Below are 13210 nucleotides of genomic sequence, written 5' to 3'. Positions count from 1 at the left end.
AAAGAACACCATACGTGCAAGTTCAATCAGTAATTTTGGCTACTGTGTGAACAGACTGCTGGACTGGTGGGCCTGTGCCTGAACCAGCAGGGCTCTTCTTAAGTTCTTATAAAAAGCAACCAAAAAGGAAACAGTCAGAAACTAAGAACCCTGACTGAATGTGTTAGCTAATGATATAGCTATCATAAGTAAATTATGTGCACCACCACTACAATATGTTAGTGCTGTGTGTATAAAACCACTAATCCATTTTGTAAATCAGTTTCTTTTATGGGATATGGCAGCCTTCTTATCCTCAAGCTATGGCCTGGGGGTGGGGGGGAGAGAGAGAGATTGCCAGCCAGCACCAAAAGGCTCTTTTCAGAGCCACCCACCTGGTCACAGGAGAGAGTCTGAATCTGTAGTCGGTGTTATACTAAATGGGCAAGTTAGAGGCAAGTCTTAACCATAGCGAAAAGCCATAACATCAGAAAGGCCCTGCTGGATCAGGCCGAGGCCCATCAGGTCCAGCAGTCTGTTCACACAGTGGCCAACCAGGGGCCTCTAGGAAGCCCACAAGCAAGACGATTGCAGCAGCATTGTCCTGCCTAAGCTCCACAGCACTTTAGAATAGGTATGCATCATAACTAGTATCCATTTTTACTAGTAGCCCCAAATAGCCGCCTTCTCCATGAACATGTCAACTCCCCTCTTGAAGCCTTAACATAAAGGCCCTGCTGGATCAGGCCAAGGTCCATCAAGTCCAGCAGTCTGTTCATGCAGTGGCCAACCACGGGCCTCTAAGAAGCCCACAAACATGACAACTGCAGCAGCATTCTCTTGTCTGTGTTCCACAGCACCTATTATAATCAGCATGCTCCTGTGATACTAGAGAGAATACGTATGCATCATGACTAGTATCCATTTTTGCTAGTAGCTCTCCTCCATGAACGTATATCTTTTTGCTTGTCATATCTTTTAAAGTAAAGTCCAGTAGCACCTTAAACAAGATTATTTTGGTGGCAGGAGCTCTAGAGTCAAAACTTTCTTGTTTGGGTACTACTGGACCTGAAAGTGGCTTTTCTCCTGGAAGACCAATAAGGCAGTTCTGGAACTCATCTATTTAATGTTCAGTAGGAGAGTAAAAACCCAAGCTTGGGTCTCCTATTCCTATTACACGCTTTGAAAATGCATGCTCCCTTGCAGTAAAACAGAACTCAAAATAGTGTCTGTTGCCAAGTGGGTGTCTCCAAGGTAAGCAAATTAAAGAAGAAATGATTACATTTGTGGAAGGATGCAATTATACTTTTACAAGAGATGCAGGGATACTTAAGTCAAAATTACTGGAACCTGTTTTTAATGGAGCGTTTTTTAGTCAGTAAACATTGCCAGGGTGAGCAAGCAAGATTCGATTCCAGTTGCATTTCAAAGACCAACAAGATTTCCAGGGTATGCACTTTAGAAACTCAAAACTCCATTTATCAGATTACTGGGAAATTAGATTAATGTTTCTATTAACCTCCAAAGATTTATTTTGATAAATTCAGGCAGGACAGCACCAATATTATTAAAATCATTTGCCAGAAAACCTTTAACAGGAGCCCGGGTAGCTCAGTCGGTAGAGCATCAGACTTTTAATCTGAGGGTCCAGGGTTCAAGTCCCTGCTCGGGCGTTGCTGATTTTTTTTCCTCCTTCAAACGATATCTGGTCACAATAATAAAAGTTAGTACACTTATCGTCAGAATCTGCCAAGCACCCTGTCAATAAATGTCCTAAAAGCATATGATCCTTGTCTATTAAGTACTGAGCAGAATTGATCTTGCCTTGGGTGGCACAGGGGAAAGGGGCCGTTTTGTTTTTTAAATACCAGGCTTGTGTTATATATGCATTTCGGGATTTGGTTGGGAGCGTAAACCACCTGACGATTTTTACCTAGGAAAACGTGGGCTGGAATGTTGCAATACCTTTCGGAACAGCTCAAAGAGGAAGCTATGCCTTTAATTTGCCCCCATGCTGAATTTGCTAAATTAAAAACCATCTGTATCCGAGTGTCGTTTTTGGAGAGGCTGGAACGATAAATGCTAGGTAAAAGATGTTGATGTGGTGGTTAAAAAGAGAAGAAGAAAACCCCCAAAATATCTCGACGAAGGTGGGATTCGAACCCACGCGTGCAGAGCACAATGGATTAGCAGTCCATCGCCTTAACCACTCGGCCACCTCGTCTTCGGTGAAGAATTCTCTGCAGCATTTTGTAATACAGGAAAGCTCAGGGTTTTGAAATGTTTCGATTCTCTGTGTGTCTGTGTATAAAAGTGCAGTCAAGTCACAACCGACGTATGGCAACCCTGCAGGGTATTTAAGGCAAAAGACTAACAAGAGGTGGTTTGCCATTGCCTGCCTCTGCACAGCGACCTTGGCATTCCTTGGTGGTCTCTCATCCAAGAAAGCAAACCTATATAGCGCTTAAAAGTGGTTGTTTATAAGTGGAGACATTTGGAATTGTTTCATGGGAAACAAAAAAAACACTCGGCCACGACTACAGCCCCTCAGCAGTTTATAACGCATTCTAAGAGTTGAAATTAAAAGTAACTTAATTCTAGGCGGATTTTTATTTCTCAGTTTCCCAGTGGCAATTGATGCCTGGGAGGTTTTGCCTTGGATTTGCCGCTCTCTAGATGTACCTTTTCCCCATCTGAATTCTCAAAACTCAACTCTGCATGGGGGCTTATTGTTGAGTCCTGAGAATTCAGATGGGAAAAGGTGCATCTAGAGAGCGGCAAATCCAAGGCAAAACCTCCCAGGCATCAATGGCCAGTGTCTTCTTCCTTTCTAGTCTCCTTCACATTCACAGTCCGGTCTCTCTCATTCCAAAGCGGAAAAGTAACCAGACGTCCAAGGAAGAGGACTACTTCTGCGGCTCTACATTCTTGGCCAGCATTTGCATCTGGTTTAGGTGTAGGCTTCAGACTTTTCACGAGAGGTCCCACATTCAAATCCCTCACGACCCCTCCCCACATTTTCAAATTCAGCAATTATTAGCACATTACCTTTGATACTTTTTGCAGGACAATGATTCAGCTCAACCCAACCCCTTTCTGACTATATATCACTCTTCCTACACACTTGACACTGAGAGACACTGTCCTTCAGGGTTACTCCTCTGAAGATGCCTGCCACAGCTGCTGGCGAAACGTCAGGAAAGAAAATACCAAGACCACGGTCACACAGCCCGGATAACCTACAAGAACCAATCAGCAATTATAATTGCAGCTCCCCTTTTCCTGATTGCATCTCCTGATTAATCACAATGGTATCTCCTGACTGATGTTAACCCATCTTGGCCAATTGGTTAAAATCCACCCCCCTCTGAGGACTTCTCCCAGTTATGATTCCAAAGGACTGGCATTTGTCTTGCCCGCAGGCCACTGAAAATGGCCCCTGCCTGAATGTTCTCCTCCAAGTCATGTAGTCGCTAGTGTTAGAAACCAAAAACCCACCCTGGGTTTCCCCTCAAATTTCCTGTTGACCAAAATTGTCGCCATCTTTGTTCTATTGAACGTTTTCCTATTCTCTAAGACTCCATAAGGCTGTTTTCTCCCCAAAAAGTGTTGTAATAGTCAAGATCTAAATTTAGTCATTCTGGGGTTAATGTATTTGTTTAGCAACATCATAGACCTGACCTCGAAGTGAAATCTGGCTTTTAGCCAATCAATCCTATGTATTATTTGGTGTGTTTGAGAAACTGATTTGCCAATTTGAATTACGTCATTGTTTGAGTTGGTTAACGAGCTCAATAGGTTTTCCTGTAGAGATTTTAGTAAAATGACTAATTTGTAACTCAGTCATATAGCCACTTACCGGCCATGCCTAATTGCTTGTTGGTATGTAAACTAATGTTTTAATAAGCCGACTATGTAGCGCTTAGGAGTTTATTATTTTATCAGGAATTTCCCATTTTACCTTTTCCCTATAGACTAGATAAAGTTTGTTACTTTGATTAATAACTACCGTGTCAGCGTTATTATTTTCAACAAAAAGTAGCTTATCAGAGACACATGCTGCAGGCAGAGAGGCAAAGGGCTTATCCAGGGTCCAAGGTCAAGCAGATGTGGTTACAGGAGCCCTAATAGGGCAGGCATACAATGGAGCCTACATAGACCCCTAGATAAGAAGCGAGAATCCCTGACAGCCTGAATTTATGGATGGCATATGTCACATGGACAGGAGAGACCATTACGGTTGGTCAGCCTGATGCAGGATCATCATCTGGGGTGTGTGTAGGAAGAAAGGTGTAAGAAGAGCAACCACCATTGTTCATGGTGACCTCTTCACTCCAGAGGGTTCACCCTGCTCCAGCAAACTCACACTTCTGATCCACAGCTAGCCCTGAACTGGGCACCACTTCAAAGCAACTTGCAAGGCACAGAGTTCTTACTCTGAGTTGGGTGGTCCATATGTTGGGGGCACATCTGCCTTGCCTTCCTTCCTAATTATCCATGTACTTTACAATGCCAGCCTATGGATCTCCCAGGAGGTACCTCTTGGGAGTTCCATAGTGGTGCCCAGTTCAGGACCTAACCAGGAACACAAACCAACTAAACCCAGGGATGTGGGAAGCCTGGTGTTCAGTGAGGAATCAGGATAAACACCCCTTACTCCACTTGTATGGGTCCAGAGAGGGAGGGGAGTTTGGGCCTGACTTAATGCCATCAAGTTGCAGCTGGCTCATGGTGACCCCATAAGGTTTTCAAGCCTTCCTCTGCATCACAACCCTGGACTTCTTGGGTGGTCTCCCATCCAAGTAGTATCCAGGGCTGACCTTACTTAGCTTCACAAGATCTGATGATCCAGGTTAGGGTAAGCCTCATGTAACTAGCCATTCTTCTAGATTAATTCAGATAGGCCATCACACCAGACTTTCTAAATCACACACACACACACACACACACACACAAAACTCAGAGGCAGAGCCCCAGAGTTAGCTGCCACTTCCTGACAAGACAGGTGGGAGCCTGCTGTTCAAAGGTTCAGGGGGAGAAAGAGTGAACTTCTACCGGATTCGCCTGGTAGCTCTTTCTGTCCACATGTGTGATATTGCGAGTCTAGAAACCACCCCATAGGGAAGTGAAACCCCCATATTTTGTACACAATTTCATCCCATCTTTGCTCTGTTTGCATGCTGTACATAGGAACAGACAATTACTCCCCACTCTATGCATCACCACTACATATTGATACCCAGTGACAATATTTTACAGTCTAACATTACAGGACGGACAAAAGGCTTATGATACCCCACGTTCCTTTCCTTGTACATTTAGTTTGTTTATACCCCCAGCTTCCTCTCCCCAATGAGAACAGAAAGGCCACAATGCATACATCATCCTTCTCTCCTTTGTTTTATTCTCACAACAACCCTGTGAGGTAGATTAGGGTGATAATGTGTGACTGGTCCAAGGTCAACAGGCAAGCTTCCAAGGACAGGGTGGGAGTTCAGAACTGGGTACTCTCCAGATCTTAGTCAAACTACAAAATAAGAACACAAGAAAGGCCATGCTGGATCAGACCAAGGCCCATCAAGTCCAGCAGTCTGTTCACTCAGTGGCCAACCAGGTGCTTCTAGGAAGCCCACAAACAAGACGACAGCAGCAGCATTATCCTGCCTGTGTTCCAAAGCACCTAATACAATAGGCGTGCTCCTCTGATCCTGAAGAGAATAGGTACCCATCATGACTAGCAACCATTTTTACTAGTAGCCACGAATAGCCCTCTCCTCCACTCCCATCTTCAAGCCTTCCAAGTTGGCAGCCATCACCACATCCTGGGGCAGGGAGTTAACTGTACGAATTTAATTATACGAATTGGGGGGGGAGATCCCCCTCCCCAGATTACTGACTCCTGCCAGTAATCGCTGCAGAACAGAGGGGGAAATCAGATCAGAAGCATTTCAGAATCCGGCTCTTTTCTGGAGTTTGTGGGTGGCTCTGAAAAGAGCCTTTTGGGGTGGGGGTTCAGGGCGAAACTCGTGGCGGGCCTCACTTCTTCTTGGGGGCTGCCTTCTTGGCCTTGCCAGATTTGGCTTTGGGCACCTTGGGCTTGGCCTTCGCCTTGACCACCTTCTTGGCCAGGCTCTTGGCGGCTTTCCGTGCCCCCAAGGCATAGGTAAATAAGGCTTCTCTTTTTTTAATTGCAATCTTTTATTATCGTTATTTGCCTAGGAGAGTCTCACTGCTCTCAGAGGAGCTTACTTCTGAAGAAACACGGGTAAGAATAGGATGTTGAGAACCGGTTTATTTTATTGGCAACATCAGTGGGGTATAAACTATACAGTACCTTTCCAGTGATCAAAGTAATTTAGCAAAATAAAGCTAAAGAATTCACAGACTCATCACAACACAGAGACATTCAATTAACATCGAACACTATAAGCAGTGTCTAAAACAGTGCCCTGGGGAGCAAATAGTCTTAGTTAAGTTAAATAAAAATTTCTCCATCAAATGTCATCTGGAATACATTTTTAGATGCTTAGGGTGGCTTTCCACACATTCTCAGGAGTCAAGCCTCTCCCATCCTCCTCTCTTGAAGCTATAGAAAAAACACCGCAGAGTCGTTGTTCCATCCTTCCACACCTGCTCTTTGAAGAGACATTGTGGATCAAACTCTGGTTCTTGAAATAGTGTCCAGAAGTGCTTTACTTTCTGAATGTGATCCTTCCACTAGTTCGCAATTCAGTTACCTTATTTTCAAAGATTATTTCAAAATGTTTGCTATGGGAGGCGCCATGGCTTAGTTGGTGAAAGCGCCTGTCTAGTAAACAGGAGATCCTGGGTTCGAATCCCAGTGGTGCCTTTTTGAAGACATCACATTAGTCGTGAGGGGGCAAAAAATCTTTTCTGAAAGGAACCTAAGTTTTCCATGTTTAAAACGGAGTTTTTTTTTTTTTTAAATCAACACAGAAATATAAATACAGGGAATAAAAACTCCCAGAAACATTAAATGGACGGTTTCAAATACATTACAACTTTGGAAGGAAAGCTATAATTAATCTGTGACTTTTAAAACTGCTGTTGTATCGTAATGGAGAGATTTAAAAAATGATTGCAGAAAATGTCTGATTACACAATATACTGATACAACGTTGAAAGGATTTCCTTTTCTTTCATAAAAGCAAATATTTCAATATATGGCAGGCCTTTTCCACAAGCAGCTAGACAACACATTCATCAAGGTGGTTCCATGGTGTAATGGTTAGCACTCTGGACTCTGAATCCAGCGATCCGAGTTCAAATCTCGGTGGAACCTAAGTTTTTTTTCCAGCAAATAAATATTAGTATTTGTTCAGCACAATCTGTCCCCTAGTGCTGAGCACTGTAGTATCTCGTCCCTGCTCTTTCCCTGCATGTATCTTGCATTCCATGTGCAATAAAAGCCTGTTGTGGTTGGTAGTGGGTTCTTAACTTTCCAAATCCATGGGCTGCTTTAGAAGGATTAGGCCTTCTTTGGGTTGGATTGTAAGCGATCACTATGCATACCTTTGCAGATCAACTCGTCGGCTCCTATAGAATAGCCTTTCTCTTCACCATCACACCTACATGTCTGAATGGACCACATATATCAAACGCGCTTTTTAAAAAAAATTAAAAGAGGTTCACACATTCAGCAATCATTGAGTGATTACTTGCACGTGTGCACCGTGGTTCATTACTGTTTTCAGCCAATAAATAAATATTGTCCTTCCTCCCTTAGGCAACGTTCGAGACTGCAGCCTCCTCGCGGGCTTGCACTATTTGCTCCAGAAAGCGAATGAGCTTTTGTACAAATGTGTAAGAAAAAAAAAGACCCATGGAATAATGAGGAAACCATAGTAAACAAAATGTAACCTCCCCGTCGGGGAATCGAACCCCGGTCTCCCGCGTGACAGGCGGGGATACTTACCACTATACTAACGAGGAGAAGGCGGGAAGACTTTTTTATTGCAACCTCTCTAAATCAGACCATACCGCTTTCATTGATGTTTTGTTTTTTGCATGATCTTTTTTCCTCTTAATTAGAATTAAGAAAGGCCCTGCTGGATCAGACCAAGGCCCATCAAGTCCAGCAGTCTGTTCAAACAGTGGGCCTCCAGGAAGCCCACAAACAAGACGGCTGCAGCAGCATTTATCCTGTCTGTGTTCTTTCCTTCCCTCCCTCCCTCAATTTACTGCAGCGTTGTATTTCCGGTGACAGCCCTGCAAGGGGGGGGGGTTAATTTTGTGCAAGACCTCCTAGCAATCCCCGCTGCATGGTTACATGCATCCTGTCTTTATGCGTGAGTAAACATGAATTTGCACATGCTCAGAGCGCTCCTTTTGCTCCATTATTTCCCCATCTGTTAACAAACCTCGGCTCAGGCACTGGAAAAAGGATACCAAGGCGGCCTTGGGTTTCGTGGGCATTTGCATGCATTCCTGGTGATCTGCTCAGGCTGGTATTTCCAGCAAGGTTCTCTAAATCATACCCGTTTGATTTTTTAAATCAAGATAGTGGAAAGGTTTTGGAGGCTTGATCTCTATCTCCAACCCACAATCCCTCTCTTGTTCAGTATAACAATGGATTGTGGAAGAATAGGCTGCAAAAAATATATTCTGATAGCCTTAAAGCGCTACAGAAGGATTGCGAAATGGCGGAAATGAAGTGAATGAGATAAAACCTTGCCAGCCGGTCAAATTTACGTACTATAATCACTCTCTCTGTTGCAATAGTAAAAAGTCAATTACAGAATAGTGTTACCGAAGCTGGCTCGTTGGTCTAGGGGTATGATTCTCGCTTCGGGTGCGAGAGGTCCCGGGTTCAAATCCCGGACGAGCCCATTTTTTAATAAAAAAAAATTTTATTTTGGAAAACAATTGAAAATGGCGGAAAGAACTGTGTTACGTGAGCATATAAGAAATGACAACCCGCCTGTGTGGAAATGTTTGGAACTCAGTTCGCCTTTTATTATTTTTAAAGTGAGCCTTAATGTTAAACTACTGATATTATTGAACTCAGCTCTCTTGATGAACTCGTCTAGGAGTCATTAAAGAATAAGTGGTCGGTTTTCTAAATGGAAAGGGATGGGGACAGAAACCAGGACCGCACAAACCCTGCGGCTGCTGACCTTTCTTAAGGTAATTGAACAGTAATTAAATGGTAACACAATTCTCTGCCCATGTGGAAAAATGTATTTTTATAGGAGTCTCTGTGGCGCAATCGGTTAGCGCGTTCGGCTGTTAACCGAAAGGTTGGTGGTTCGAGCCCACCCAGGGACGACTAATTATTATTTTAGCCCCAAGTAGGCGCCCACCAACTATTTCCTTGGCACTCGCCAAGTGATTTTAGGAAGTGGATGGAGCCACGTGGAGCTCCTGCCCAGCAGAGCTAGTAATTGGCCACTGACTCATTGGCTATGCAGATCAAAATAACATTGTTTTGGTGGCAGCTGCCACTAATGTGGTTTTGGGGCTGTTCGGCTTGGAAAGAAGGTGGTTAAGGGGAGACATGATAGAGGTCTAGAAAATTATGCATGGTATGGAAAGAGTGCACAGGGAGAAGCTGTTCTCCCTCTCTCATAATACTAGAACGCAGGGTCATCTGCTGAAGCTGGAGGGTGAGAGGTTCAAAACGGATAAAAGGAAGTATCGTGGGACTCCCTGCCCCAGGATGTGGTGAATGGCTGCCAACTTGGAAGGCTTTAAAAGGGGAGTGGACATGTTCATGGAGGAGGAGGTCATCCAGGACTACTACTCAAAATGGATACTAGTCATGATGCAGACCTCACCGGGATCAGAGGAGCATGCCTGTTATATTAGGTGCCGTGGAACACAGACAGGATAATGCAGCCGTCTTGTTTGTGGGCTTCCTAGAGGCCCATGATTGGCAACTGTGTGAACAGACTGCTGGACTTGATGGGTCTGGGTCTGATCCAGCAGGGCTTTCCTTATGTTCTTATGTCTCACTCAGTACTCTTTCCTGGCGTATTTTTTAAAATAATTCCTCTTGTCTCCAGCACCTGGCCATGTTGTGTGTGTGGCTCCATCTCTCACAGTGGACATTTTGTGGTTGTGTCCACCACTGTGTGTCAGAATTCCAAAGGTGCCCACTGACTGGGACAAATGGCTGATCTCATTTGACAGTACTTCTTAAAATGGCCACACTGGAATCACCCATGCTGGATTATGAATTAGGTATCTATTCTGAATTAGGTGTTTATTGTTGCCTGCTATGTTCGTGTGTGTGTGTGTGTTAAGTGCCATCAAGTCACATCCGACTCATGGTGACATCATGAATCAGTGTTCTCCAAAGCATCCTATCTTTAACAGCCTTGCAAACTGAGGCTTGAAAGAAGGCGGCTGAGGGGAGACATGATAGAGGTCTATGAAATTATGCATGGTTTGGAGAGAGTGGACAGGGAGAAGTTTTTCTCCCTCTCCCATAATACTAGAATGCGGGGTCATCTGCTAAAGCTGGAGGGTGAGAGATTCAAAACAGATAAAAGGAAGTACTTTTTCACACAACGCATAGTTAAATTGTGGAACTCCCTGCCCCAGGATGTGGTGATAGCTGCCAGCTTGGAGGGCTTTAAGAGGGGAGGGGAGTGGACATATTCATGGAGGAAAGGGGTATTCATGGCTACTAGTTAAAATGGATACTAGTCATGATGCATACCTATTCTCTCCAGGATCAGAGAAGCATGCCTATTATATTGGGTGAGGTGGAACACAGGCAGGATGGTGCTGCTGCAGTCGTCTTGTTTGTTGCTTCCTAGAGGCACCAGGTTGGCCACTGTGAGAACAGACTGCAGGACTTGGTCTGATCCAGCAGGGCCTTTCTTATGTTCTTATGAGGGCCATGGCTTCCTTTATAGAGTCAATCCATCTCTTGTTGGGTCTTCCTCTTTTCCTGCTGCCCTCAACTTTTCCTAGCATGACTGTCTTTTCCAGTGACTCTTGTCTTCTCATAATGTGACAAAAATATGATAGCTCCAGTTAGTCATTTTAGCTTCTAGGGTCAGTTCAGGCTTGATTTGATCTAGAACCCACTGATCTTTTTTTAAAATTTTATAGTGAGATGTCCTGGGCACCAACACCATCAAAAAGTGTGTGTGTATACACACACACACATATAACTTTTAAAAATGATTTGTAATTTTTTTGTTTCAATGGCAATCGAATATTATGCACTTACATTCTTTTCTTTTCAGGGTTGCGCTTCTACTTCTCTGATGGTGTTTACATCCTGTATGGTGGTCAGTGTACCTGTGTTAGGAACCTTGTCATTCCTTCTTTACTGAGTACATAAATTGGTCCACACATCTCTCTCAAGAAATAACTTAGATGCACGCTTCCACTTCATCCAGCCCAACAGTTAGGATTTGTCTCACTCGCCCAGCTATCTGTGCCCCATCCTCAGTAGTGAGGCAGGTGACAACCAGAAAGAGGGCCTTTTCAGAAGTGGCCCCTTACTTGTGGAATGCCCTTTCCTTTTCCTCGTACTGATATTGCTTTCTATGTTTCTCTGTGGAGCCCTGGAATAGGAGGACCTGCTCCATTATAGCCTGTCTTGTGACATTTACTCGATTCCCAGGGCCCAGTTTCTTGGGGCCATTTTAGCAAGGCTAGCCCTGCATTCAGTGGCAGACAAAATCATTTAATCTTCTATTTGATGACGATCGTTGTGTCACCTGTATGATGCCACTGTCTGCATTGGCAGCCAAAAAGATTTGTGCCAAACTCTCACCCTGATGTTTAATGTGCAGCAATCTATGTGATGCCCTGGTCCTGACAATTTCAAAACTGTTTTTAACCTTGCTGTGTTTGCATTTATTGCTATATTTATTATTGCCTGGACAGTTACTTTTGTTAGAGTCCTTTGGCCTCACACCAAAATTTTTAACCTACCTTTCACCTACCTTACCTGTTAGGCACCGGGCCCAAAACATTATGTTCACCCAGGTTTTAATTAAAGGCTTGACTTTTTAGTACTATTTTAGCTTGGAAACTGTTATTATAAGGTGTCTGTGGTTTGTGTTGATGATATATTATGCTGGGCTGGGATTTTTTAATGATGGGTTTTTATTAATATCTTGTAATGTTTCGCTTTTTATTATTTTGTAAGCTACTTCAATCACGTTCTTGGAGAGGCAGCATAAAATGTTCTAAATAAAGAAGTAACATTAGGAAGTAAACATTATTTTATATGAGATTAGGAAATGCTCTCTTATGCTTCACTGGTGGTTTATTGGATGAGGAGACGGAATGCAACTGGGCTGTAGAGTTTTTGTGGAACAAGGAGTACTTCAACCTGCTAACATGCATACTCACAGATACGTCTAACTGATGCAGATTTAACATTCCTGTTAAAACACTGACTTATGCATCAATAAATCATTCAGCAACAAAACACTAGATGTTGTAATCTGCTTCTCTGCCCAATTAGTATCTGAAGAAGTGAGCTGTGACTCACGAAAGCTCCTACCCTACCAGAAATTTCATTAGCCTTTAAGGTGCTTCTAGACCCTTGCTCTTTTCTGCAGCTACCCATCATGATCTAATTAGCTTAAGTATAGTTCAGAAACTTGCAACTACAGAGGAATGAGTCAGCCTCTGTGCCTGCTTTGTTTCTGCAGACTTCTGCCTCATGCACAAAGAATAAAAAGAGATAAACACTACTGGGGGGATGCAAAACATCCAGCATTTAAGATTAAAAATATTAATATCCTTATGGGTTCTTTAGATAGTTCCTTTCCCCCCTCCCCCTTTTAATTTTGGTCTCAGTGTGACATTGTGTTCAGGGCCAAATTGGCCATATGAACAGTATCATTAAAATATTGTCGAAGGCAATTATCATTAAAGTATCATTAAAGTAAAACATCCAGCAAAAGGAGCGTAAGGGCTGCCGAAACCCGGGATCGAACCAGGGACCTTTAGATCTTCAGTCTAACGCTCTCCCAACTGAGCTATTTCGGCCTCCTTTGAAGCCGTTTAGCCAGGTCTAAGAACAGGCGGTCATATAGTATTTTACATTAATACAACAAGGGTTCACTTAGTTTCTAGTTGGCCAGTGTGTTACAGTATTGCAAACGTGTTCCGTTTTCGCGCTACAACGTGGCGGGTACGATTTTACTGTTTCCAGTCCCTCCCTATTCACGTCCCTGCAGAATTCCCAAGCCCTGTCCGTGCAACGGTTCTGCTGATTTTAGGAGAGCGACACAAT

General features: G+C 43.6%; 8 non-coding genes across 8 annotated transcripts; 5 read left to right on the top strand and 3 right to left on the bottom strand.

Moving 5' to 3' along the window:
• The first annotated feature begins 1579 nt into the window (after nt 1-1579).
• Nucleotides 1580-1652, top strand: TRNAK-UUU (transfer RNA lysine (anticodon UUU)). Its single transcript has one exon. It is a non-coding gene; the product is annotated as a tRNA-Lys (tRNA).
• Nucleotides 1653-2121: 469 nt separating this feature from the next.
• On the bottom strand, nt 2122-2203 carry TRNAS-GCU (transfer RNA serine (anticodon GCU)). The gene has a single exon. It is a non-coding gene; the product is annotated as a tRNA-Ser (tRNA).
• A 4552-nt stretch (nt 2204-6755) lies between these two features.
• TRNAT-AGU (transfer RNA threonine (anticodon AGU)) lies at nt 6756-6829 on the top strand. The gene has a single exon. It is a non-coding gene; the product is annotated as a tRNA-Thr (tRNA).
• A 381-nt stretch (nt 6830-7210) lies between these two features.
• Nucleotides 7211-7282, top strand: TRNAQ-CUG (transfer RNA glutamine (anticodon CUG)). The gene has a single exon. It is a non-coding gene; the product is annotated as a tRNA-Gln (tRNA).
• Nucleotides 7283-7860: 578 nt separating this feature from the next.
• On the bottom strand, nt 7861-7932 carry TRNAD-GUC (transfer RNA aspartic acid (anticodon GUC)). The gene has a single exon. It is a non-coding gene; the product is annotated as a tRNA-Asp (tRNA).
• An 824-nt stretch (nt 7933-8756) lies between these two features.
• Nucleotides 8757-8828, top strand: TRNAP-CGG (transfer RNA proline (anticodon CGG)). The gene has a single exon. It is a non-coding gene; the product is annotated as a tRNA-Pro (tRNA).
• A 365-nt stretch (nt 8829-9193) lies between these two features.
• On the top strand, nt 9194-9267 carry TRNAN-GUU (transfer RNA asparagine (anticodon GUU)). The gene has a single exon. It is a non-coding gene; the product is annotated as a tRNA-Asn (tRNA).
• A 3623-nt stretch (nt 9268-12890) lies between these two features.
• On the bottom strand, nt 12891-12963 carry TRNAF-GAA (transfer RNA phenylalanine (anticodon GAA)). Its single transcript has one exon. It is a non-coding gene; the product is annotated as a tRNA-Phe (tRNA).
• Nucleotides 12964-13210: the final 247 nt, after the last annotated feature.

The sequence above is a fragment of the Euleptes europaea genome, chromosome 18, assembly GCF_029931775.1.
Source record: "Euleptes europaea isolate rEulEur1 chromosome 18, rEulEur1.hap1, whole genome shotgun sequence".
NCBI lineage: Eukaryota > Metazoa > Chordata > Lepidosauria > Squamata > Sphaerodactylidae > Euleptes > Euleptes europaea.
The sequence above is the reverse complement of the archived record's forward strand: the minus strand, read 5'-3'. Positions and strand labels throughout refer to the sequence as shown.